Here is a 25455-nt window from a genome sequence, read left to right on the forward strand (position 1 = left end):
AACCTTCGACTCCCAGGTTCAAGCGGTTCTCCTGCCTCAACCTCCTGAGTAGCTGGGACTACAGGTGTGCACCACCACGCCCAGATAAGTTTTGTATTTTTAGTAGAGACGAGGTTTCACCATGTGGGCCAGGATGGTCTGGATATCTTGGCCTCGTGATCCACCTGCCTCAGCCTCTCAGACTGCTGGGATTACATACGTGAGCCACTGCGCCAAGCCTATGTGTCTTGTTTTTAAAAACACAGATGTTGGCATAAGATAAACACGGTTGTCCACCGGTAAGTATTTAGGTTGTTCCCAACCGTTTCGATTAATCAATGCTGAGTTCTAATTCTTGCATATTTGCGTGAATATGTTCATAGGATGCATTGCTAGAAATGGAATTGTGGGATCCAGGGTTCTGCGCATTTTAAATGTTGATGGGTGTTGCTGGATTCCCTTCCATTAGGGCCATACTGTTATCTCACTGTCAATGTGTAAGGGCGCCTATTTCTATTTCCTTGCCAACAGTTTCTTCTCAGCTGTTTTCTTTGACATCACACACACACAAATAGCACCCTTGTTCCAAAAACATGGACATTCTACATTTCTCCTTAAAGTGTGCGCACACTGACTGAAGCTCTGTGTTGCAGTGATGTGTGCTGCTAGGATTGTGGCTCTGTTTCGAATTTGCTAGCCAGACTATGACTTTCCAGTCAGGTATTTTTTGTTTTGTTCATGCTCTTGCTGAGGTTGCGCTGTGTGAAATTCCCTCCACTGCCCAGCCAGATTTCCTTTCCGGTGGGTGGGCTTAGTGTCTCATCCGGCAGCCCTGTTTCCTAGTGACCTGGGCCGAGTGTCTCATCCAGCAGCCCTGTGTTCTGGTGATCTGGGCTGAGTGTCTCATCTGGCAGCCCTGTTTCCTGGTGATCTGGGCTGAGTGTCTCATCCGGCAGCCCTGTTTCCTGGTGATCTGGGCCGAGTGTCTCATCCGGCAGCCCTGTTTCCTGGTGATCTGGACTGAGTGCCTCCATGGGAAGTTGCACCCATCTTCTCCAGTAGTGCATCTTTTCACAGCAAGCAAAACATTTTCACCACGTTTCTAGCGGGACAGGCACTAGCTCTTTTCTGGGCATCAGGAGACCTGGCTTTGTTCTGGTTCAAGCAACAGCTGGTGAGTTACCAAAGACAAGTCGCATCTGGCCCCTGGTCCTTTGCTTTATAAGTAGAAACACAGTCCGAGTGGGCATCACTGCCCTGGTCTCTATACGGGGCTGAGTGTTGTGGGGATGATGGCTAAATGTCAGGGTGCATTTGCGCCACTAGGGGATTACAGGCCAGCCAAAGACACAGGAGGAAAGCTAACAGCCCTGGGCAGATATACAGAACCAGAGGAGTGTGGAAGGGTGGTTCCAAGCTCCTTGGTGTGATTGATGTGATCACAATAAACATTTTATCTCTAAGTCTTGGGCCATTGGACCAAGAGAAGAGAGAGCTGGTGTTGAGTTGTAGTGAGAGGTGTGTGGTTCGTGTGCCTGCCGAGCCTGGCTTGGACTCCATTCCATTGAGTCCCATTCCATTTTACCTTCTGTTTCCACCTTTTTCCTGCTCCTGCTTGTTTCTCCAGAAAAAAATGCAATAAATTCCTTTCAAAAACTTTACAAAAGCCATAGATGCTTATTGAAAATAGTTCAAATGCTATGGAAGACAGAAAGATAGTGAGTGTTTTTCTGTTGTGTGTTTGGACGAATGTGTCTTTGGGGTAGTCACGATTAACACTGGGTGTATTTCCTTCCAGATCCTTTCCAGTGTACCTACAAATATATATGTACACATTCTAAAAAACAAAATAGTACCTGATAAACATTGAGTCCCCCCACTCCCACTCAGCAGCCTACATGGACATCCTTTCATGGTGATACGATGAGACCTGATCGACTCCTTTTGTTCGCTGGAGTCGCAGGTAATAATAGCTACAGATAACTCACCTTCAGTGGGCATTTACCATGTGACAGGGTCTGTGCTCCAGGCCGGCTACATGAAGTGGGTCTTAAGGCTGTTTACAACAATGCTATGGGTGAACACAGTAATTGTTAACATTTTGCAAGTGATAGAATTGCAGTAGAGAGAAGCAAAACTGCTTGCTCCAACTCATGGCACGATTCCCGAGAGAGAGAGAGAGAGAGAGAGAGAGAGAACACTTTTAAAACAATTCTTGTTATAGTAGGTGATTTATGATCATTTCAAGAAATAGTGCATTCAGTGAATACATTTCAGGGTCTGGTACAGTCTGGGAGCTGTTCCTGAAAATGCACTGGGCTAGAGGTAAAAGAGTGGTCCATTGTCCCTGGGCCCCGAGTGCAAGGAGGGAGGTCCTGCGGAGAGGGGACATGGAGAGGAGGTCTCTCTGAACAAACCGTGCAACATCCATTTCTGCTGAGTCTGGTCCGAGGTCTGGTTCTTTTTTTTTTTTTTTTTTGAGACGGAGTCTCGCGCTGTGTCACCCAGGCTGGAGTGCAGTGGCGCGATCTCGGCTCACTGCAAGCTCCGCCTCCCAGGTTCACGCCATTCTCCTGCCTCAGCCTCCGAGTAGCTGGGACTACAGGCGCCCGCCACCACGCCCGGCTAGTTTTTTGTATTTTTAGTAGAGACGGGGTTTCACCATGTTAGCCAGGATGGTCTTGATCTCCTGACCTCGTGATCCACCCGCCTCGGCCTCCCAAAGTGCTGGGATTACAGGCTTGAGCCACCGCGCCCGGCCTGGTTCTTGACATGAACACTTTTCAGAAATACTTGGTTTTGATTTTTATCACGGCTTACCTGAGCAGCCATGGTTTCAAACTGCCTGGAGATGTGGTCTGGCAGGCCAGTGCTCTGCCCATCCTTCCGGCTCCTGCAGGAGGGGAGTCATCCTGGACTAGAGGGCTTCACCTGTAATCAGCTATCTCATAATAAGTGGATTTGATGCTGGTTTCGCTAGGTCAGGAAATTTCCCATTTGGAAGGAAAACTGATACTTGTTTTTGGGTTTTGCTGAGGAGCCACAGGGTTTAGAACAGAGACTGGAAGTTTGTTGAGACGCACGTGAGTGCACTCAAACATCTTCCATGAAACATGGAAATAAACAGTGTTCCAGAGAGGTCCCTGGCTTTGGGATAAAAATATTTCTGTAACAGAATGGCACTGGATGTCTTCTGTATCTTTTTCTCTGCTATTTTGGCAAGTTTTATTTGGGTGTGTGTCTACTGTACAGAAGGTATGACATCAGTTTTTGCCACCAAGTATTTAACAGCTGTTGGTACCTCCTATGTGGGTCACTTTTGTGCCGTGGTTTCTTTGGGGAAATTGTAGGTCTCCTACCCAAAGCACATTGCCCATTTCAAGGTACTCCTGGTTTCTGAACACCTGTGGCAGTGCCTTCCATGTGGGTGAAGCCAGCCGAGAAAGTACCCCTCCCCAGGAGTTGGGGACTCGTGATTGCCAGAGTGAGGAGGCTGGGGATGGACCCTGGACTAGATGCTACCCCCTACCCACCCTTTTTTCCATTTGTAAGGGACAAGGATCCAGGAAGGAAAGTATCAGCTTACAAAGGCTTTTGTTACAATTAATCGTTCATGTTCTTTCTTTTGGTATCTTATTCTCTGTTTACATTTTTTTAATTTAATTTTTTTTTTGAGACAGAGTCTTGCTCTGTCACCCAGGCTGGAGTGCAGTGGCATGATCTCGGCTCACTCCAACCTCTGCCTCCCAGGTTCAAGTGATTCTTGTGCCTCAGCTTCCTGAGTAACTGCGATTACAGGCATGTGCCACCACATCCAGCTAATTTTTGTGTTTTTAGTAGAGACAGGGTTTAGCCGTGTCGGTCAGGCTGATCTTGAACTCCTGAACTCAAGTGATCTGCCTGCCTCAGTCTCCCAAAGAGCTGAGAGTACAGGTGTGAGCCACCGCGCCCGGCCGCTGTTTCCATTTTGTAATGCTAGCATCACCCCAGTGTAGGGTGGCTAGGGGTATTTTTCTTTCCTGTTTCTTGGTGTATTTTCCTCTACAGCATTGATCACTCTTTAACATACTTTTTGGTTGTCTATCTCTACCTACAAAAATATATGTTCCCTGTTATATCACCAGTGCCTGGCACATAGATAGTCAGTCCATATTTGTTAATGGATGAATGAATGAATGGGCTGAAAGAACCTTATTCTTCTTTCTTCTGTCACTTCACACCAAATGCTTTTGGAAAATGCTATGTGAACAGGGATCGTAAGCAGGAGAGGTTACACACATGGCTGTGGGATAGCCCATCATCCTCAGAAGGACGTGGAGTACTTGAGTGGAAATGATACAAGATAACTTCTTCAGGAAATCAGCCAAGTGTCACAGCTTTTCACATAGGCGTGTGATGTTAGTGTATGTGTGTATGAAGAGCTGTCGTGGCCTAGAATCACGGGCTTTTAGATCCCTTGTACAGATAGAAAAGTAAAGGCAGAGGCCCAGGAATGCTGTAGGCCACCGAGGTAGAGTCCCTGTCTGTCCTTCTCAGTGTCCGGTCACTTCTCACTGCACTCCCCTCTTTACTGCTAAAGCCACCTTCCCTGACTCTGAATGTGTAACCACGAGGGAGAAAATGTACTCCAGGCTCACAGTTTGTGGAGAAAAAGCCCAGCAGCTGAAAATAATGTTCACGAGTTTGTACCTAGAAAAAGTGGCCATTTCTATCATGTCTTTGAATATCCCTGTTTCTCATACATTTTATAAACAAGACAGTAGAAGGAGATTCGGGAACAGCCACTTTCGAACAAGGGGGAAAAAATCAAACCTAGAGCATTCCAGTTCCTGTTTTCTTCTCAGTTTAGTGCTGAGGCACTTTAGCTTCCTGTCTAAGGGACTACTCAAATCTGATTAGAAGCCATTGTGGGCTGGTAATTATCTGTCATTTTAGGAAGACAGATGCAGCACCAACTCTGTTCCCTAATAGCAGGCGTATTAATTTCAAATTTGGATGGCAGGAGAAGCAGATGGCGAGGTGGGATAAGCGTTCAGATGCTTGGTCATTGATAGCTTTTTTCTTCCAGTATCACATGGGGATTTGGGACCCGGGAAGCCCGCTGAGAACTGATGGTTATCTGTCCCCTAACCAGCTGGGTTCTTTTTCCTCCTGAGCTCAGAAAGATTGCTCCTACTGCAGCCAGGGAAGACAGGTTGTTGACTGGTTAGAAATCATGGCAGGTTATTTTCTCCACCCACAGTTCGCAGTTGGAAAGCAGAGCTATCAAAAAGTTGTCTTCTCTGTTGTATTTCAAATCTGGGTGTTAAAAAAATTATGTAAGCAAATTAAGCATTTCTTGAATGGTAGTTGTGTGTGTTCTTGATGCGAATGAGAGGTGCATTCCCCCGTAAAATCCCTGGGACTTTATAGGAGGATGTGAGCCTTAGAACAGAAGTTGGTTTTCTAGATGATCACGTAGACATGATGCTGAGCACTAGACAAAAATGTTGATTGAAGTGATTTAAAAAAATTTTGTCTGAGTTCAGATTTTACACCAATATTTAGAAAATCAGCAAAAGAACTTGTAGGAATTTCTCAGGCATCCAGTTCAGCCCCCTGCGCACATTGTCATAAAATCCGAGTGTGTGTACAGGGAGACGCATTCCTTTCCGTTCTCATCACAAGTCCTTCCCTGGCTCTGCACCTGCCTGTCATGCGTGTCCGTGTGAAGAGACCACCAAACAGGCTTTGTGTGAGCAATAAAGCTTTTGAATCACCTGGGTGCAGGCGGGCTGAGTCCGAAAAGAGAGTCAGGGAAAGGAGATGAGGGTGGGACTGTTTTATAGGGTTTGGGTAGGTAAAGGAAAATTGCAGTCAAAGGTGGGTTGTTCTCTGGCAGGCAGGAGTGGGGGTCACAAGGTGCTCAGTGGGGAAGCTTTTTGAGCCAGAATAAGCCAGGAAAAGGAATTATCATCCCTTAAGATAATATCATCCCTTAAGGCAAGGACCAGCCATTTTCACTTCTTTTGTGGTAGAATGTCATCAGTTAAGGCGGGACAGGGCATTTGCACTTCTTTTTTTTTTTTTTTTTTTGAGACGGAGTCTTGCTCTGTCACCCAGGCTGGAGTGCAGTGGCCGGATCTCAGCTCACTGCAAGCTTGTGATTCTACAGTTACTTCAGGCCATCTGGGTGTATACCTGCAAGTCACAGGGGATGCGGTGGCTCGGATTGGGCTCAGAAGCCTGACATTGGCCTCTTCCCTACCTTCCCTACCTTTTCCCTCCTGTGTGGTTCTCTCACAAAGTGAATGGCCTCAGCCACAGCTTCTCTGCAGCTGCATCAGACTGTGGCGACAGGAGTGGTGGCTGCTGCAGGGCCTGCTGTCCCCACGGAGCCCAGTCTTGCTTGCCGCTGCAGCCTGGTGATCATTTTGCACCAAAAGTATGTAATTCTACAGAATGAGAGCCCACATGCTGGGGTTGGAGGCCTCTTTATCACGGTGCTCTGCATATTTTAATCTTGGGTAGAAAGTATGGGAAAGTATGGGATACATGTGGTTTGATGTCAGAAGGACGTTGTGAACTTGACGTGGACTGAGGATGCTCAGGTGCAACGGGCACCCCGGCTTCATTAAATGAGACTTCCCCATCTACCTGCCAGGCATGCACAGGTGTATGGCCACATCTTTTGTGTTATCCTTATCTAGAGTGCGCCTTGTCGACATGCTTCAAGTTCCATGATGATATTCTGCCTCATAGAGTAGGTCCCAAACCGCATTCAACACAGAAATGTACTCCTGCTATTCTACATAGAAAGTGCTTTCATATACCAAGTGGGAGAGCAGTCCTAAAATCTAGGCTGGAATCACAGAAGGAAGGCTTTGGGAAGCAACAGATTCCCTAATCCAAAGCGGGTTTTTGATGAACCTAGAAAGAGGACCAAGAGAAGTGAATTTGCCTAAGGCCCTGACAGTGTCTCACGGTAGCATTTGAACCTAGCAGTTTCTTGACCTATTTCTTTAAATGGTTAGTCATGCTTCCTCTGATTCCTATAGAAACGTATTCCTCATTCATTCTTTTGTTTCAGTGAATTCTTGCGGTGCTACCACGTAACAGTATTTGAGTCAAAATGTGGCAGTGTTGATCCCTTTCCAAGGTTTTTAGTTGCACAGTTTTTCAAAGTTGTGCTCACAGTTTCTTGTTGGTTGCAAGGTGTCCTTTCAGAAGCCAATTGTGTGGTGTATTTACGTTGATTGTTGGAGGTAGTTTGGTTAGAACCTACTTCGAGTGGCTGGCGTGGGCCTGGGGACAATGACAGCTGCCTGCTTCGTGGGCAGAGATGGAGTAATTGCTTCCTGGGAAGTACCATCCTCCTGGCCACACTCTCCAGCCCATTTCGTTTGTGTGGGTTTCCTCGCATCTGCACGTTTCTGGCTTCGTGTGAGTCTCATTTATTTTAGCATATGACTTCAGGCTGTGGGGAAGAATGGCCATTTTAGCACAGAGATGCACACAAAGGAACAACTGGCTAAATGTGACTGAAGACATTCTTAGGGCGGTTTCATTTCTTTCATTCTGTAACAGGCAATCTGGGAAGCAATCTGAACATGTGGCCTGCACTGTCACAGCTCCTCCCTGCAGGATTGCAGATGTTTGGAGATTGTAGTGATGACTGTTATCATTGAGAAGGGCATTCTCACAGGCTCTAATCAGTCCGGATTTATTCCATGTTAATTTGTTAAAGACAACTGTATTTCTAGCCAAATCAATGGGAGACGTTTCTCCTGGCAGTGTTGCTGGGGGTATTCCCGTGGCTTAGTCTTAGGGCAGCGCACGCCTTTGAACACTGCTGAAGCTGTGAGTACCCAAAGCGCACCGGAGTACTTTTGTCATACGGGGTGTTAGTCACTGATACACGTCTCAGTCAGACCTGATGGATTCTTGACCCCTTCCTTTTCTAATTTTTTAATTTTTATTTTTTATTTTTGTGTTTTAAGAGCACAACCCCTCAGGTGGCCACCATGAATCTCTGGTGTTTTCGGTTGGCTGCAGCCTATTTGCCACCTCTGGTTCAAACCTACTCGAAGCCTGATGATGCTTGCCTCGGTTGTTCTGCTGTGTGACCTCCGCGCCCGCAGGGTTCAAGACTGTCAGAGCTCGGAGCCACCTTCACAACTACCAGGGTTTCCGGAACCTCCTTTCTCTAGCCCTGGGGATGGAAGAGATGTCATCAGAGGTGAAGGCTTATTAGGTTTCCATGCCATTGATAACGAATGAGGTTTTCTTTTATATAAGGGGAGCTTCTTATGACGTGCTCTAGTAGGGTAAAGAAGCTTTTGAGGTTTGCTTTCTCTGGAAAGAGAATTTGTGATCCTGCTGTTGCTTTCAACAAAAATAGAATTTGCATACCAGTGCATGTTGTATTACTGAGCACTGGCTGACAAATGGTTCTTAACTCGTCATTCACTCCACCACTGTTTCTTGAATGGCATACGTGTGCCAGCTGTAGTAGGAACTTGCTAGACTCTAGGACTAACCCTTATGAAATAGGGGTCCTGGGGGAAGCAAATGCATATAACTATAAAGGTTGGAGGGGATATCAGAGGGGGTGCCTGTAGGTGCAAAACTTTGTTCATTCATTGCCCCATCTAGGAGGTTTTGTGTCTTAGCAGCGTGTTCCATAGCAACACATCCCTCTATCAAAATGTTGATCATATTATTTTGAAATTCTCTGCTTAGGTATGTGTTTTTCCGACTAAGTTTAAAACTGGTTAAGGACAGGCTATGGCGTATGTATTATATACATCTACACACACACACATATATTTATATACATACACATTACCATATAAATAAACAATATATATTTTTATATATATGTTCATATATATATATTTCCCTCTCTATATATACATACACATCACACACATATATATACACACACATATATATGAAATACACACACAGACACACACATACTTCTACTGCCAAGCACAGAAAGTCAAAACTAGGCAAGAGTTCTTTTAGTGTTCATGAAAAAATAGATGTGCTTAGTCGAGAGCGTCCTTAAGTTGCCAGGGGAAAGACAGGATGGATTCACAAAGGGAGATAGTGTTTTTTTGTTTTGTTTTTTTTCTCTTTGTTTAACTCTTGAATTCGAAATAATTCATACTTATTGAAAAGTTGCAAAAGTAGTACAGACAATTCCCATATACTCTTCCCTCAGATTCCCCAAACCTTTCACCCCATTTGTACTTTCTCTCTCTGTGGATATAATTCTTTTTTTTTTCTGAAATATTTGAGAGTGGAAGGTAGAATGCAGAGCAGGGTGAAAGGCGGAAGGAGACAGGTGAGTTGGGAGGCTTTTTTTTTTTTTTTTTTTTTAACCTTCTGAGATGGAGTTTCGCTCTTGTCACCCAGGCTGGAGTGCAATGGCAGGATCTCGGCTCACTGTAACCTCTGCCTTCTGAGTTCAAGTGATTCTCCTGCTTCAGTCTCCCGGATAGCTGGGATTACAGGCGCCCACCACCATGCTCGGCTAATGTGTTATATTTTTTGTGGAGGGGTTTCACCATGTTGGTCAGGCTGGTCTTGAGCTCCTGACCTCTGATGATCCACCTGCCTTGGCCTACCAAAGGGCTGGGATTATAGGCGTGAGCCACTGTGCCTGGCGATTGGGAGGCTTTTGCAGTAACCCAGAGCGCTATGATGAGAGCTGGACCTGGTTGGAAATGATAAGAAAGGTGAGAAGTGGTTAGGTCTGGCACATATTTTGAAAGAAGAGTTTAAATGGGTTGGATGACAAGAGAGAGAAAAAGAAGTTTTAAGAATGATGTCAAGGACTTTGGCCTGAGTAACTGGAAGACTAGAGATGCTGTTATTGGGATCGGGAAGACTATGGGAGGAGTGGGTTATAGCAGGGGGAATCAAAAGTGTGTTTTCGGCATGCTAAATTTGAGGTCCAAAAAGGGATGTCAAGAAGTGTTGGCCGGGCGCGGTGGCTCACGCCTGTAATTCCAGCACTTTGGGAGGCTGAGGCGGCAGATCACCTGAGGTCAAGACTTCGAGACCAGCCTGATAATTATTAAAATCGATCATTGATGTTTACTAATTAATCATATTATTGCTCCTAATACTGCCGGGGGTGAACACCTACCTGTGATGTTCTTCCTAATATCCAGGGACAGAGAGCATGATTTTCGTTTCAATACCACAGTAGGGGTACAATCACCCTGTGACACTGATCCTAATATTGAGAGGGGTAGAATATGACATGACTCCCACCATAGCAATGAATGGACAGCCACCCGGTGATATTACTCCTAATATTCACAGAAGCAGCATATGATATTACTCCCAATATCGCAGGGAGGGTACAGCTCTTCTGTGATATGGTTCCTAGTATCTGGAGGGGGAGAGGATGATCATAATTCCAGTATCGCAGGCTGTGTTCACCCACCCTGTGATATTGTTATTAATATCCTGGAAGGGAGAAGATGATATGACTTCCCATAGAGCAGGAGGCGTACACCCAGCCTGGGATATTGTTCCTAATATCCATGGAGAGGAGAGGCTGATATTACTCCCAATATGGCAGGGGGTGTACATCCACCCTGTGATATTCTTCGTAATATTCCAAGGCTGAGAGGTTGATATTACTCCTAGTATCGGAGACACCGTACACCCCTGTGTGATAGTCTTCCTGATATCCGGAAGGGGAGAAGATGGTGCTAATCCCCATGTCGCAGCAGGTGAACACCCACTCTGTGATATCTTTCAGAATTTGCAGGGGGAGAGAGGATAATTTCATTCCCAATACTGCAGAAGATGTACAAGCCCCACCCCGTGATATTGTCCTGAATATTCCAAGGCACAGAAGACGATGTTACTCCCAATATCGCAGAAAGTGTCCACCCCCCAGTGATGTTGTTCCCATGATCCAGGAGGGAGGAGGATGATATGACTTTCCACCCTTGAACCCTGCGATGCTCTCACCCTGCAACACCGACACCAGCTCAACCTGACATGGGCCCAGAGGTGCTGGCTGGGGGTGTTGATTGCTTCTCTTTTCTCCCTTGCCAGACTCAGTAGAGGAAGCTGAGACCGAGCAGCCTCGGGAACAAAATAGGTTTTGCCCGTGGCTCAGGCTTCCTCTGGTTATGAGCTGGGCCTTGGAGTAACGCCGGGGGAGGGGACAGAGCTGAGTACGGTGGGCATTGGATGCGGCTGTCACCCCTCTGTGGTGTGGGCCGGGGACTTGAGGGACATCGCCTGAGGTGGGCCTGAACCTCCCGTCTACTCTGGCACTGGAGGCCGTGGGGTCCCACACTTCTTCCAATGAACATGCTGACCCCCGCCTGGTCCCCGACCGAGGTGGGGCATCCTTTCCACTGCTGGGGCCCACATGTAGCTGTGGGTTCCTTTTTCATGACCTGGAGAAGCTACAGTTCACCCTGTGCTCCGCCTCAGAGATGGGAGGCCACACTGTCCTCAGCGGGTAGCAGAATTCAGAGCCTTAGGTTGCAGGGGCCTCAACTGAGGTCCTTGAAGGGTCTGCTCCTTCCTGAGGGGAGCCAGAGAGGAAGGGAAGGCTGTTGTAGGTTTGCCTCGGGGAGGGGGTGGTTCCACCCTCTGCCAAAGTCTCTGGAGCCAAGGCACGTGGCTCTCCAGCTGCCCCGGAGGCCAGGGTAGTGGCTGGGAGGGGCTGTGTGCCTCTGCCGGGTGGGGGAGATTTCTTAGCTCATCTAGTGTAGTCAAGTCAGACATTTGCCTCGAAATCGTATTTATTTACTTTTTTAATTCCAAGGCTTTACAGATGAATAAGGAGGCAGTTTGTATTGAAAATATTTTTTACGTGTGAGCTTGAAACAGAGAGTCTGTTTCAATCTAGGTTTTTCCTTCCCAGTAATGCCTCCTTTCATCCCAGGTTTTCCGACAGGAAATGCGCTTGTTTGCTCACCTCTGGGAGGGGGATTTGGCTAGGAATCCACCAAAGCCAGCAGGCACCAGTGGGTTGCTTGAGCAGGCTGGCCTTTGTTAACCCTTTAGGAACTGAGGGCTTCAGGTTTTCAGACCATCCAAGGTGAAGGTGGCCACAGGGGCCTGGAAGCTTTCCCATCCTTCCTGCAGGGATGGTCCGTTTCCCTGCACGGAGCTGGGTACATGGGTACAACACCCCTGTCCTGTGCCGTCGGTGGCTTTACCAATTTTGCATAGCAGCTTTTGAGCTGATCCATAGCTCTGATTGGCTGTTGAGGGTTTCATGGATTCCTGTACCGCACCGGGGGGCCCAATATGCCGACAAAAGTTGCATTTGTAGTTGTAGTGCTGCATATACATGGGTCCAGTTAGAAGGCTTTGATTCTTTCTAAAGGGAAAGGCATCTCTGAGGGATCACTGAGCTGACATAGTCTCCTCAAACCATGCTGTGAGGTGGCGACAAAGCAGGACAGAAGGGTGATTTTGTAGGAGAGTCGGGCCACGGGCCTGCGTGTTCTCTGTGTCCCCATAGTGCCGGAGTTCCTCCGTGCTCCAGGCCCCGGGTTTGCATTGCACATAATTCTCAAGGGCTCATGGCAAGCTGCGCCAGGGACACAGAGGGCGGGGATGCGGGGACCCTGCCCCCAGTGGACCAAGGACTCACTGCTGGACTCTAATCTGTCTAGGTGTTCTTGTGACTTGCAGAAATACCTCCGCCTTGCCTGGGCCCGGAGCCACAGGAGACCCTGCCGAAGGTGAAGAATGTTCTGGAACAATGCAAGACCTGCCCAGGCTGCCCCCAGCAGCCAGCGTCCTGGGGTCTCTGTGCGGCGTCCAGCAACGTGAGCTTGCAGGACCCCGAGGAGCCCTCCTTCTGCTTGGAAGCTGAGGACGACTGGGAGGACCCGGAGGCCCTGAGCTCACTGCTGCTGTTCCTGAACGCCCCCGGGTACAAGGCCAGCTTCCGTGGCCTGTATGACGTGGTGCTGCCATGGCTGAGTGGCATGTTCTGCAGCTTTAGCAACGAAGAGGAGCTGACTGGGTGCCTGGCACAGGCCCAAGGGGCAGCCAAGAAAGCTGGCCTCCTCATGGCCCTGGCCAGACTCTGTTTCCTTCTGGGGTGGCTGTGCAGCAGGAGACTCAAGCTGTCCCAGGCCCGGGTGTACTTTGAGGAAGCACTGGGGGCCCTGGAGGGCAGCTTTGGGGACCTGCTCCTGGTGGTGGCTGTGTACGCCAACCTGGCCAGCGTTTAAGAGAAGCAGAACCGGGAGAAGTGTACACAGGCGGTTCCCAAAGTTATGGCCCTGCTCCTGGGGACGCCCGGCAACATCTGCAGCACCGAGGTGGAGGGAGAGCTCCTACAGCTGGCGCTGCAGCAGGCGGTGGGTGGCCAGAGCCTGCCGGCCGAGGCCCGGGCCTGCTTCCTGCTGGCCAGACACCATGTGCGCCTCAAGCAGCCCGAGGAGGCCCTGCCCTTCCTAGAGCGGCTGCTGCTTTTGCACAGGGACTCGGGAGCCCCAGAGGCTGCGTGGCTCTCAGACTGCTCCCCACTCCTGGCTGACATCTACTCCTGGCTCCTACTCCTGGCCGCAAGTGCCTGTCCCACCTGGTGCTGGGCTGTGTCAAGGTGGCCTCATTGAGGACACAGGACTCGCCGGCCGGATCGCTGAGAAGCATGAACCTGGTGCTCCAGAACGCCCTCCAGCCCCACAGCCTCCTCACCCAGACTTCCCACTACCTCAGGCGAGCGCTGGCCTCCCTAACCCCAGGCACAGGCCAGGCGCTGCGCGGCCTTCTCCACGCCAGCCTGGCCCAACTGTACAGCCACCGTGGCTACCACGGCCCAGCCATCACCTTCATGACGCAGGCGGTGGAAGCCAGTGCTGTTGCCGGAGTCCGTGCCATCGTGGACTGCCTGGTGGGCCTGGCCTGGCTGCACGTGCTTCATGGACAGAGCCCTGTGGCCCTGAACTTCCTGCAGTCTGTCCAGGACGCAGTGGTGGCCAGCGAGGACCAGGAGGGTGTGATTGCCAACATGGTGGCCGTGGCTCTGAAGAGGACGGGCCGGACGAGGCAGGCAGCCGAGGGCTACTACTGTGCCTCACGGGTGGCTTGGGACCTGGGCCAGCGGAGGAACCAGGCAGTAGTGCTGGCCAACTGCAGGACCCTGTGCCTGCCCTGCAGGGAGTGTGGCCGGGACTTCACCCATGTGCTCCTGTAGCTGGGCCACCTCTGCACCCGCCAGGGCCTGGCCCAGCAGGGCAAGGGCTACTATGAGTGAGCCCTTCTGGTCGCCGTGGAGATGGGCCATGTGGAGAGTGAGTGCCCCAGTTCCTCCTGTGCACCTTCTGGGGCCACTCGGGTCAGGGCACACTTGGGGTTTGTGATTCAGAAACAAGTGGTGGTTTTTCCACCATCGAAAGTGCTGAGTCATGGCCAGCAGCAGATGTTGGCAAGCGCCCTGGAGACAGGCGGTTCCCATGCAGGGCCAGGCCCTCTGTGCCCTTCTGAGGCAGCCAGCTCCTCCTGGTTTGCCCAGGGACCATCTTGCCTTGAGCACTGAAAGTCCTGCATGCTGGGAATTCCTAGACATAACCCTGGGATCAAGGCAGGATCTGCTGCGCTGGGACTTGGGGCCCCTCCATGAGCCAAGCCCTGAACGCCAGTTCTTGTGCCCGTGTTATCTGCTTGGTATGTCGGCAGCCTGCGCACCTGTCATCCCACTTCACAGAGGACACGGGCGGGTGATTGCCCAAAGCCGCAGAGTAGTTCATGCAAAAGCAGCTCGTTGTGCAGAGTGTGCCAGGCCCCACCCACAAATGGGGCTTGTGGGGTCCGCGGGTGACAGAGACTGAGCGTGGGAATGTGAGCTTCAGGCCACAGAAGCCGCAAAAGGGTGAGTGGCGTGATGGTGGGGCAGCACTTGGCCCCGGGTTAGGGAAGCCTCTTTTGTCTAGGACCAGAGGGTTGAGAGGATTTAGTCTAGTAATAGGTGGTGGATGAGGGGCTGGTGGTGGGGGAGGGGCTGGTGGTGTAGCCTGTGTGAATGCCCAGGGGTGAGCGAGTGGGGGTGAGTGAGTGGGGTTGAGTGGGTTGTGAGCGGGGTTGAGTGGGGTGTGAGCGGGGGTGAGTGGGGTGTGAGCGGGGGTGAGTGGGGTGTGAGTGGGGGTGAGTGAGTGGGGTTGAGTGGGTTGTGAGCGGGGGTGAGTGGGGTGTGAGCGGGGGTGAGTGGGGTGTGAGTGGGGGTGAGTGAGTGGGGTTGAGTGGGTTGTGAGCGGGGTTGAGTGGGGTGAGCGGGGGTGAGTGGGGTGTGAGTGGGGGTGAGTGAGTGGGGGTGAGTGAGCGGGAGTGTGAGCGGGGATGAGTGGGGTGTGAGCGGGGGTGAGTGAGCAGGGCTTATGCAGGGAGGTGCAGAGTTGGGAGTGGGTGGGTTGGGTGCTGGATGGTGAGCTCTTCTGGAGAGCTAAGCAGGGCCTGAGGCCTCAGACTGTGGCTTGGCCTTTTCCCCAAGAGCACTGGGGAGCCATGGAGTGCTATGGAACAGTCACTGCAGACTGAGCAGTGAACGGACAGTAGGTGGGCAGGGCTGTCCGAAATCTAGGCCACAGAGGATAGATGAGGAAGTTGAGTCCAGGGAAATGGCTGAGACAAGGGATACTGTTGTGGGTCCCCTCTGCCTTGCAGCACTTTGGCCATCCTCCCAGGATGGACGTCATGGCACAGTGAAACCACTCAGAGGTGCCTCCTGTTGCCTGGACCAGAGCCCTAGGGGCTGTGGTCAAATCTGCCCATTTCCCAGCACAGGCCTGGCACCCACTCCTGGCCCTAGGAGGGATGAGATTTTGGAAAGGACCGTGTGAAGGGGCCCCGGTCCCACACATCTGCCCAAGGAGGGTTGGGGGGTTCAGACCCAGGCTTCTTCCCCAGGGGCATTCTCTGACTGGAAGGAGACCCTGCAGGAACCCAGTGCCCCAGCCCCCACTGCAGCCTCCGGTGGCTCCTGGCACAATAGCCTGTGGCACCTCCTCGTACGAGGCCCTCCCCCGGGTGCTGGGGGATTCAGACTTGGAAATGCAGGCCAGGGAACGGGGATCATGCTTCCCTGTCTCCCCACCCTGGGCTGATCGGTCGAGGAGACCGAGGGCGGGGCTGATAGCCCACGTGCTTACCTGGGGTCATTTTTGAGTCACTTTCCGTAGTTTGTGTCCTTCTAGGAGTTTGGCTGTTGTGTCTAGATGGTCAGATTTGTTGGTGTACGATTGTTCGTAGTGTTTTCATGGAATCCTTTTATTTCTGTCAGGTTGGCAATAATGTTTCCTCTCTCATTTCTGATTTGAGAAACTTGGGTTCTTATTTATTTATTTATTTATTTATTTATTTATTTATTTATATTAGAGATGGGGTCTCATCATGTTCCCCCAGGCTGGTCTTGAATGCTGGCCTCAGCGATCCTTCCCCCTAGGCCTCACAAAGCGCTGGGATGACAGGCGTGAGCCATGGTGCTCAGTCTGATTTTAGTCATTTGTGTCCTATCTTTCTTTTCTTGGTCAGTCTGGTGAAAGATTTGTCAATTTTGTTATTATTTTCAAAAAACCCACTTTTGGTTCTGTTGACTATCTCTTTTGTTTTTCCATTCTCTGTATTTTTACTTCCCGTTTCCACTCTTATGTTTATTATTTTCTCCCTTTTATTCGCTTTGGGTTTAGTTCATTCTTTTTTTAGTTTCTCAAGGTGGAAGGTTAGGTTTTTGATTTCAGATTTTTCTTCTTTCTTTGAATGTAGACATTTACAGTAATAAATTTCCCTTTCAGCACTGCCTTAACTGCATCTTGGAATTTTTGATGGGCTGTGCTATTTTTTTTTTTAAAGACAGAGTTTTGCTCTATTGCCCAGGCTGGGGTGCAGTGGTGCAATCTTGGCTCACTGCAACTTCTACCCAGGTTCAAGCCATTCTCATGCCTCAGCCTCCCGAGTAGCTGGGATTACAGACGTGCACCACCCCACCCGGCTAATTTTTGTATTTTTTTTTTTTTTTTTGTAGAGATGAGGTTTCACCGTGTTTCCCAGGCTGATCTCAAACTCCTGGACTCAAGCGATCCTCCCACCTCGGCCTCCCACAGTGCTGGGATGACAGGCGTGAGCCACTGCGCCGGCCCGGGCTGTGCATTTGTTTGCATTCTTCTCAAATTAGTTTTCGGTTTCCCTGATGGTCTCTTTGACTCACTGGTTGTGTAGGAGTGTGTAGTTTCCACATATTTTTGAATTTCCCACATTTCCTTCACTGTCGATTTCCAGTTTCATGCCAGTACAGCTGAAGAACACCTCTGCTTTGGTCTCAGTCCTTCTCCATTCACTGAGGCTCGTTTTGTGGCCTGGCACATGGTCCGTCATGGGGAATGTCCCGTGGGTGCTCGAGAGGACTGTGTATTCAGCTGTTGTTGGGTGGCGTGTGTGACAGATGTCCATTCGGCGTACCTGGTTTCCTGTGTGAATCTCCGGAATGTTTCTGACACTAGAAAATCAGAAGCTTTCCACCGTTCCCAGCACACTGGCTTTGGGAGAGGCCAGTGAGCCTGTGGGTTTGGAGACTGGTTGCATCAGAGAAGCATGTGTGGGAACGCCAGGGGCTGGCTTTGAATCCCATTCCCCCAACATGATGCCGTGTGTGGCAGACATGACGCTTGGCTTTGCTCTCTCAGGGTTCCATCTGCGACAGCGGCTACTTGTGCCCCTGGCCTCATCAGCTCAGGCTGAAGGCGGCCCTGGTCCTAGCCAGAGGGGCTTTGTGAAGCAGAAATAGATGGCCTGGTGCAGGGGCTGAGACTGGCCAGGACCTCGGCCCTGGGAGTTGTAAAGAAGGCCGGCCTGTACCATGAGCATCTGCACCAAGCTGTGCCCATTTCACGGTGTGCTTGGCATCTATCCTGGCACAGGTGCATGGCCTGTCTGCGCTCAGGCTCCCCGCCTATGGGGCCCAGGCTCACAGAGGTGTGAAGGAGGCAAGCACGGCGCAGGGGCCTCCGAGCCCAGCCAGCCTCGCTTCGATGCTGGGAGACTAACATCTTGCATTTTGTCTTCTGCCCAGGCCAGCTGCGGACCGTCCAGCGGCTGTGCTACTTCTACAGCGTCGTCATGCCCAGGAAGGCCCAGTGTGTCATCTACCATGAGCTCCAGCTCTCCCTGGCCCGCAAGGTGGCCGACAAGGTGCTGGAGAGGGCAGCTCCTGGAGACCATCAGTCAGCTCTACCTGTCCCTGGACACCGAGCGGTGAGGGCTGGCTTTGCAGTGGTGGGGGTGGGGGACAGGGCAGGGAGGGGGGCACAAGGAAGCTGGCCCAGGGCCCCAGCAGCCCCTCTCCTTTTGATCATTTGGTTCCTTGGCATCAGATGCTTTGAGCTGGCAGCTCTGGGGTCGTCCCAGGGCTGCTGCTAGCCCATGAGTCCCAGCTTGAGCCTCCCTTGTTGGGTCAAAGGTCATCTCCACCCCAGCAGAGGCAGTAGGTGCACTCTGGACTGTTCTTCCTACTATGGTGGCTTTTGTCATCTGACCTGTGCCTGCCCCGAGTCCCCGAGTCTTCACTCCTGGCCTTCATCTGTCCCCTTAAAAGTGACCACAGCAGCCACCTGTGGCTTCTCTCCCACAGAAGACAGAGCCAATTGTGTCACCTGCTTCCCTGGGGCAGGGTTTCAAGGTCTCACATCCCATGTGTGGCCCACTCGACTTCCCCTGAGCATCCTGACCTGGTGGGGTAACCGTGGCCCTGGCCACCCGACCCACAGGGCCTAGTGACATTGCTGCAGTCACACCCCCTGGAATGTTGGACTTACTGAGAGAGCAGGGAAGGAGCCAGATTCCATGGGGACCTGGGAGACTGGCTCCAGTCTTGGCCTCAGGTTCACAGAGGGAAAATGGGCCAGTGTGCTAGAGCAATGTTTCTCAAAGTGTAGTCCCTGGACCAGTAGAGCAGCATCCATGTCACCTAGGAGCTTGTGGCAAGTGGGAGTTCTAGGGCCTGCCCCAGGCCTGTGGAGCCGGAAGGTCTGGGGGGCAAAGCCAGCAAGCTATAAGGGCAGGCCTCCGGGTGACTGTGATGCCTGCACACCTTGAGAACCATCGGCCTAGATAGCCTCTGAACACTAACGGCTCCTGGTGCGTCTGGAGAAGACACCGGCCATGTCTGGGAGGCAGGGGAGATGGACTAGCACACTCCTCCTGCCACAGGGCAGCATGATGCTCGACTCCCTCAGAAGGATGTCCTTCATCTTTTCCATGCCGTGTGTGTTCACCCTGGCCCTCCCAGCAGCCTGGGAAGGGCAGAACACTGCACACACAAGAGGGCCGTTCCCAGTCTGCACATGCCAGATTCATCTGTCACCAGACCCACGGGAGGAGGCAGACTGGTTCCAGGAGGATGAGAGCCCTTGTTCTGACACCTGTGTCTGATTCCAGGCCCTACAGATCCGCTCTGGACCACACCAAACGAAGTCTGGGGATTTTCATTGACCTCCAGAAGAAAGAGAAGGAGGCGCATGCCTGGCTGCAAGCAGGGAAGATCTATTACATCCTGCAGCAGAGCGAGCTGGTGGACCTGTACATCCAGGTGAGCGGCAAGGGATGCAGGAGGGCCCCTGTGCTATTCACTCTCTGTCCATCCATCCATCCGTTCATCCTTCCATCATCTATTTACCTGTTCATCCTTCCATCCATCCATCCATCCATCCATCATCCATCCATCTGTCCCTTCATCCATCCATCATTCTTCCATCCTTTTATCATCCATCTATTCACCCGTCTGTCCATCCATTCACCTGTCCTTCCGCCCATCCATTCATCCTTCCATCATCTATCTGTTTACCTGTTCATCCTTCCATCCATCCGTCCATTATCCATTCATCCATCCATCCATTCTTCCATCATCTTCCCATATACCTGTGGGTCCTTCCTTCCTTCCATCCATCCATCCATCCATCCATCCATCCATCCATCATCCATCATCCATCATCCATCCATTCACCTGTTCATTTTCCCACCCATCCATCCATCCATCCATCATCCATCCCTCCGTCCATCCATCCATCTATCATCCATCCATCCATTCACCTGTCCATCCATCCATTCACCTGTTCGTCCATCCATTCACCTGTTCGTCCATCCATTCATCCTTCCATCTATCTTTCCATCATCCATCCAACTGTTCATCCTCCTATCCATCCATCCATCCATCATTCTTCTGTTCACCTCTTTGTCCATCCATTCACCTCTTCGTCCATCCATCCATCCATCCTTCCATCCATCCATCCTTCCGTCCATCCATCCTTCCATCCATCTTTCCAATATCCATCCAACCATCTTCCATCCATCCATGATCCATCCATTCACCTGTCCATCCATCCATCCATTCAGTCATCATCCGTCCTTTTATCATCCATCCTTTTATCATCCATCCATCCATTCATTCACCTGTTCATCCATCCCTCCATCCATTCTTCCATCCTTCCATCATCCATTCACCTGTTCATTCTTCCATCCATCCATCATCCATCCTTCTATCATCCATCCATTCACCTGTTCATCCTTCCATTCATCCATCCATCATCCATCCATCCATCCAACCATCCATCCATTAGTCCATCCATCATTCATGCATTCCTTTATCATCCATTCATTCAGCCACCATCCATCCATCCACCTGTTCGTCCATTCATCCATCCATCCTTCCATCATCCATCCATTCACCTGTTTATCCTTCCATCCATCCATCCTTCATCCATCTATCCATTTATCCATTCATCCATATATCCATCCATTCATCTATCATCTATCTATCCTTCCATCATCCATCCATTCACTTCCTGTTCATCCTTCCATCCATCCATTTATCCATTCATTCATCCATCCATCCTTCCATCATCCATCCATCTTTCCATCATGCATCCTTCCATCATCCATCCATTCATCTGTTCATCTTTCCATCCATCCATCATCCATTCAGCCATCATCCATCCATCTGTCTATTCATCCATCCATCCTTTTATCATTCATCCTCCATCCATTTATCATCCATCCATTCGCCCGTCTATCCATCCATTCACCTGTTCATCCATCCATCCGTCCATTCATCCTTCCATCAACCATCCATCCACCTGTTCATCCTTCCGTCCATCTACCATTCATCCATCCACCATCCATCCATCATCCATCCATCCATCCATTTATCCATTCATCCATTTATCCATTCGTCCATGTATCCATCCATCATCCATCCATCCTTCCATCAACCATCTACTCACCACCTGTTCATCCTTCCATCCATCCATCATTCATCCATCTATCCATTTATCCATTCATCCCTCCATCCTTCCATCATCCATCCATTCATCTGTTCATCCTTCCATCCATCCATCATCTATCCATCCATCCATCCATCCATCCATCCATCCATCATCCATCCCTCCATCATCCATCTGTCCATTCATCCATCTGTCCATTCATCCATCCATCATTCATCCATCCTTTTATCCATTCACCCGTCTATCCATCCATTCACCTGTTGTTCCATCCATCTGTCCATTCATCCTTCCATCATCCATCCATTCACCTGTTCATCCTTCCATCCATCCATCATCCATCCACATATCTATTTATCCATTCATCCATCCATCATCTCTCCATGCTTCCATTATCCATTCATGCTTCCATCATCCATCCATCCACCTGTTCATCCTTCCATCCATCCATCGTCCATCCACCCATCCATTCATCCATCCTTCCATCATCCATCCATCCCTCCATCATCCATCTGTCCATTCATCCATCTGTCCATTCATCCATCCATCATTCATCCATCCTTTTATCCATTCATCCGTCTATCCATCCATTCACCTGTTGTTCCATCCATCTGTCCATTCATCCTTCCATCATCCATCCATTCACCTGTTCATCCTTCCATCCATCCATCATCCATCCACATATCTATTTATCCATTCATCCATCCATCATCTATCCATGCTTCCATTATCCATTCATGCTTCCATCATCCATCCATCCACCTGTTCATCCTTCCATCCATCCATCGTCCATCCACCCATCCATTCATCCATCCTTCCATCATCCATCCATCCTTCCATCATCCATCCTTTCTCCCATCCATCCATTCACCATTCGTCCATCCATCAATCATTCATCCATCCACCCACCAGTCTACCTATTTTTTTTTTTTTTTTTTTTTTTTTTTTTTTGAGACGGAGTCTCACGCTGTTGCCCAGGCTGGAGTGCAGTGGCCCGATCTTGGCTCACTGCAAGCTCCGCCTCCCGGGTTCCCGCCATTCTCCTGCCTCAGCCTCCTGAGTAGCTGGGACTACAGGCGCCCGCCACCGCGCCCGGCTAATTTTTTGTATTTTTAGTAGAGACGGGGTTTCACTGTGGTCTCGATCTCCTGACCTTGTGATCCGCCCCCCTCGGCCTCCCAAAGTGCTGGGATTACAGGCTTGAGCCACCGCGCCCGGCCCAGTCTACCTATTAATCCATCCCTCCATTCATTTTTCTGTCCATTTGTTTATCTATACATTCGTCTGTCCACCATCTATGCATCCACATGTACATACATCATCTACCCTCCACCCATCCATACATTATCTACCCACCCATACATACATACAGACATACACACATCATTCCACCCACCCACCCGCCCATCCATCCATCCATCCATTCATCCATTCATCCATCCAAGCATTAATCTATCCACATACCCATCCATCCATCCATGTGTCTACGTCTCCTCATCCATTCATCCATCCATCCACTCATTCCTAAGCCACTGCAGAGCACCTGTGGTGTGCCTTTTCCCTCCCTCCAACTGGTTCCTTCACATCCTCCCCCAGTGGCCAGCATCTTCTCCCTGAGGGCAGAGGCGTGGCCCCTCACAGTGCACAGCACCTACTGGTATACAGCACATGCTCAAATAATGTGACCACTCAGTTAACACACAGAAGAACTTGCTCCAAGCGACATGTGGCACATCTCCTTACAAAATGAATCTATCATAGTGGCTGTTTTCAGAGGCTTTCCCAAACACAGTGTGATCTGGAACAAATTGTGAAGCCCACGAGCCTGGTGAAGCTTTCATTATTGAGCACCTGCTGTATACTTCCTTGAGCTGAGGAGAGGGATCAAGAGCTCATGGTCAAGAGGGGACCAGGCCCACCCACAAACACTGCTGCTGTGGCAGGGATGTAGCAACGCAGAAAGGAGCCAGTGGCTGGGCTCCCAGCAATCTGGGGGCCACGGAGACTGGTTTGAGTGCAGGGGGAGTGGGCTAGGGCTAGCCCTAGTGGTAGGATTCATAGGTGTCGGGCTCCTGGGCTGCAGCTGCTCAGTCACCTCCTGGCACTCAGGTGCATCAGTTCATTGTCCTCATGCCAGTGGTGGGGGCAGCCCTGATGCACAGGGTCTGAAAAATGCTCAGGTGTACCTGGAGTGTGTGAGAGGAAGGAGGCTGGCAAAGGTGCGCGTAGCCACCTCGCCAGGTGTGGGTCTTGAGGAAACTGCTGTCTCCTTTCAGGTGGCACAGAATGTGGCCCTGTACACAGGCGACCCCAGCCTGGGGCTGCAGCTGTTTGAGGCAGCCGGAGACATCTTCTTCAATGGGGCCTGGGAGCGGGAGGAAGGCATGTCCTTCTACCGGGTGAGCTGGCCTGTGGGCTGATGTGGGTGGGCCTCAGGGGGGCACCTGGAGGGCTGAGGCCTCCCACCTGGAGGCAGGGCCACCCATGCACATGATTAGTTTCCAAGTGGTCTTACCGGGAATGATATTGACCGTGCCCCTGCCCGGGACAAATGCTCAGGGCCTGGACGTGACAATGGCTCTACCCTTGTACCTGACGACCTCCAGCAACTATGAGTGGGAAATCCTGTCCCCATCTTCCAGATGAGGAAACTGAGGCTTAGAGAGGCACAGGGACATGTCAAAGGACACACAGCATGTCAGTGGGAGGCCCAGGTCTGCGTGCACCCCGAAGTGGCACGGCTTCTCCCTTCCTCTGAGCTCACGGTGTGGCTCGGCCCTGGGCACAGATAAATGTGGTGTTTTTAGAGCAGAGAGGAGTGCTGGCTCCCCCCAGTCAGACCCCCGGGGCCCAGGTGGGAGAGGCTGGTCTGAGGCTGTCGGGTGTAGCTGGATGGGCCTCGGGTGACTCTTCAGCCCCCAACTTGGGTGTCTGAACTGTGTGTTAACCCAGAGCACAGAGCTGTGTCGAGGTGCAGGGGTAGCTGGGGCGTGGGAAGCTCCAAGCACATGTTTGAGCTCTGAGGAGGGCGCTGGGCAAGGTGGGTGCTTCGGGAAACCTGGCCCCACCTGCCTGTGTGGTAGGACCTGGCCCTGCCCCTGCAGTGACTACGGGCAACCATAAGGCGGAGCTGCAGCTACAGCTGTGCTAGAAGCTGGTGGCACTCCTGGCCACACTGGAGAAGCCCCAGGAGGGCTTGGAGTTTGCCCACATGGCCCTAGCACTCAGCATCACTCTGGGTAAGTCCCCTGAGCCCCCACCCTGCCAGGACCCACACTTTGCCAGAGCCTAGCCTCCAGGTCTGCAGGCCAGGAGCTGAAACAGCTGCTGGATTTTCCTGGTCTCCTGTCCAGGCAGGCAGATCTGCCCAACTGGCTTCCTCGTCCGGCCGTGGGGCACAGCCCGGGGTCTCTCACACAGTGCAGAGCTCCCTGCCTGACTGAGCTCTGCTTCCTCTACCTGTTCCCGCTGCTGACCACAAGGGCCGCCCAGTGTGCCCTCTGCCTTCCAGACATGCCAGGCATCTCGTTGGTCCCTGTATGTGCCAGGCTGAGTGGCACATTCCCTTTCTCTTGTGCCCTTCCCACCCTTATCAACCACATGGCTCTCTGGCTGATAAAATCCAAGTTCCCCTTCCAGCAGCCTGCTCCTTAAGGCCGGGCATCCCCTGGTGCTGTGCCAGGGTTGTCTGTCCCCCTCCAGAGACAGGGAACCCTATGCAGGCCACATGTCCCAGCCCCTTGTGCCCCGTGGCCCAGTACACAGTAGGTGCGCAGCTGACTCCCCGAGGTAGGGGTCTCTGATCGTGACACACCCCAGAGGAGTTGGATGTCACGTCTGTGGGTTGCCTGGAGCCAGGGTGCCCGGGAGCACCTGGACTGCATGGCTTTTGGGCTCCCCTGGTGAAAACCAGTGAGCAAAGGCAGGTGGCTATGTGTAGGCACAGAGCTGGGCCATCCAAGTCCAACTTTACCAAAGCCTCACAGTAGACAGGGGCAGGCCTTATTAGTTCTGCTTTGCAGATGGGAAAGTGAGTCTGGGAACCTGGAAGGGAATGGCCAGAGCTGCCCAGGTGACCACAGGTGCCTGGCGGCAAGCCAGGTGTGCTGCCTGGAGTCTGCATACCTGCTCCGGAGGGGCCTGTGCCCTCCCTGCCCCAGGGAGCCACATCCTCACACCTGCCCCTTTGGCCTGTACCCCAGGGGACCGGCTGAACGAGCGCGTGGCC

General features: G+C 51.2%; 1 pseudogene; it reads left to right on the top strand.

Moving 5' to 3' along the window:
• The first annotated feature begins 762 nt into the window (after nt 1-762).
• On the top strand, nt 763-25449 carry LOC139361129 (SH3 domain and tetratricopeptide repeat-containing protein 1-like; annotated as a pseudogene).
• Nucleotides 25450-25455: the final 6 nt, after the last annotated feature.

The sequence above is a fragment of the Macaca nemestrina genome (genome assembly GCF_043159975.1).
Source record: "Macaca nemestrina isolate mMacNem1 chromosome 11 unlocalized genomic scaffold, mMacNem.hap1 SUPER_11_unloc_1, whole genome shotgun sequence".
In the NCBI taxonomy this organism is placed as follows: Eukaryota; Metazoa; Chordata; class Mammalia; order Primates; family Cercopithecidae; genus Macaca; species Macaca nemestrina.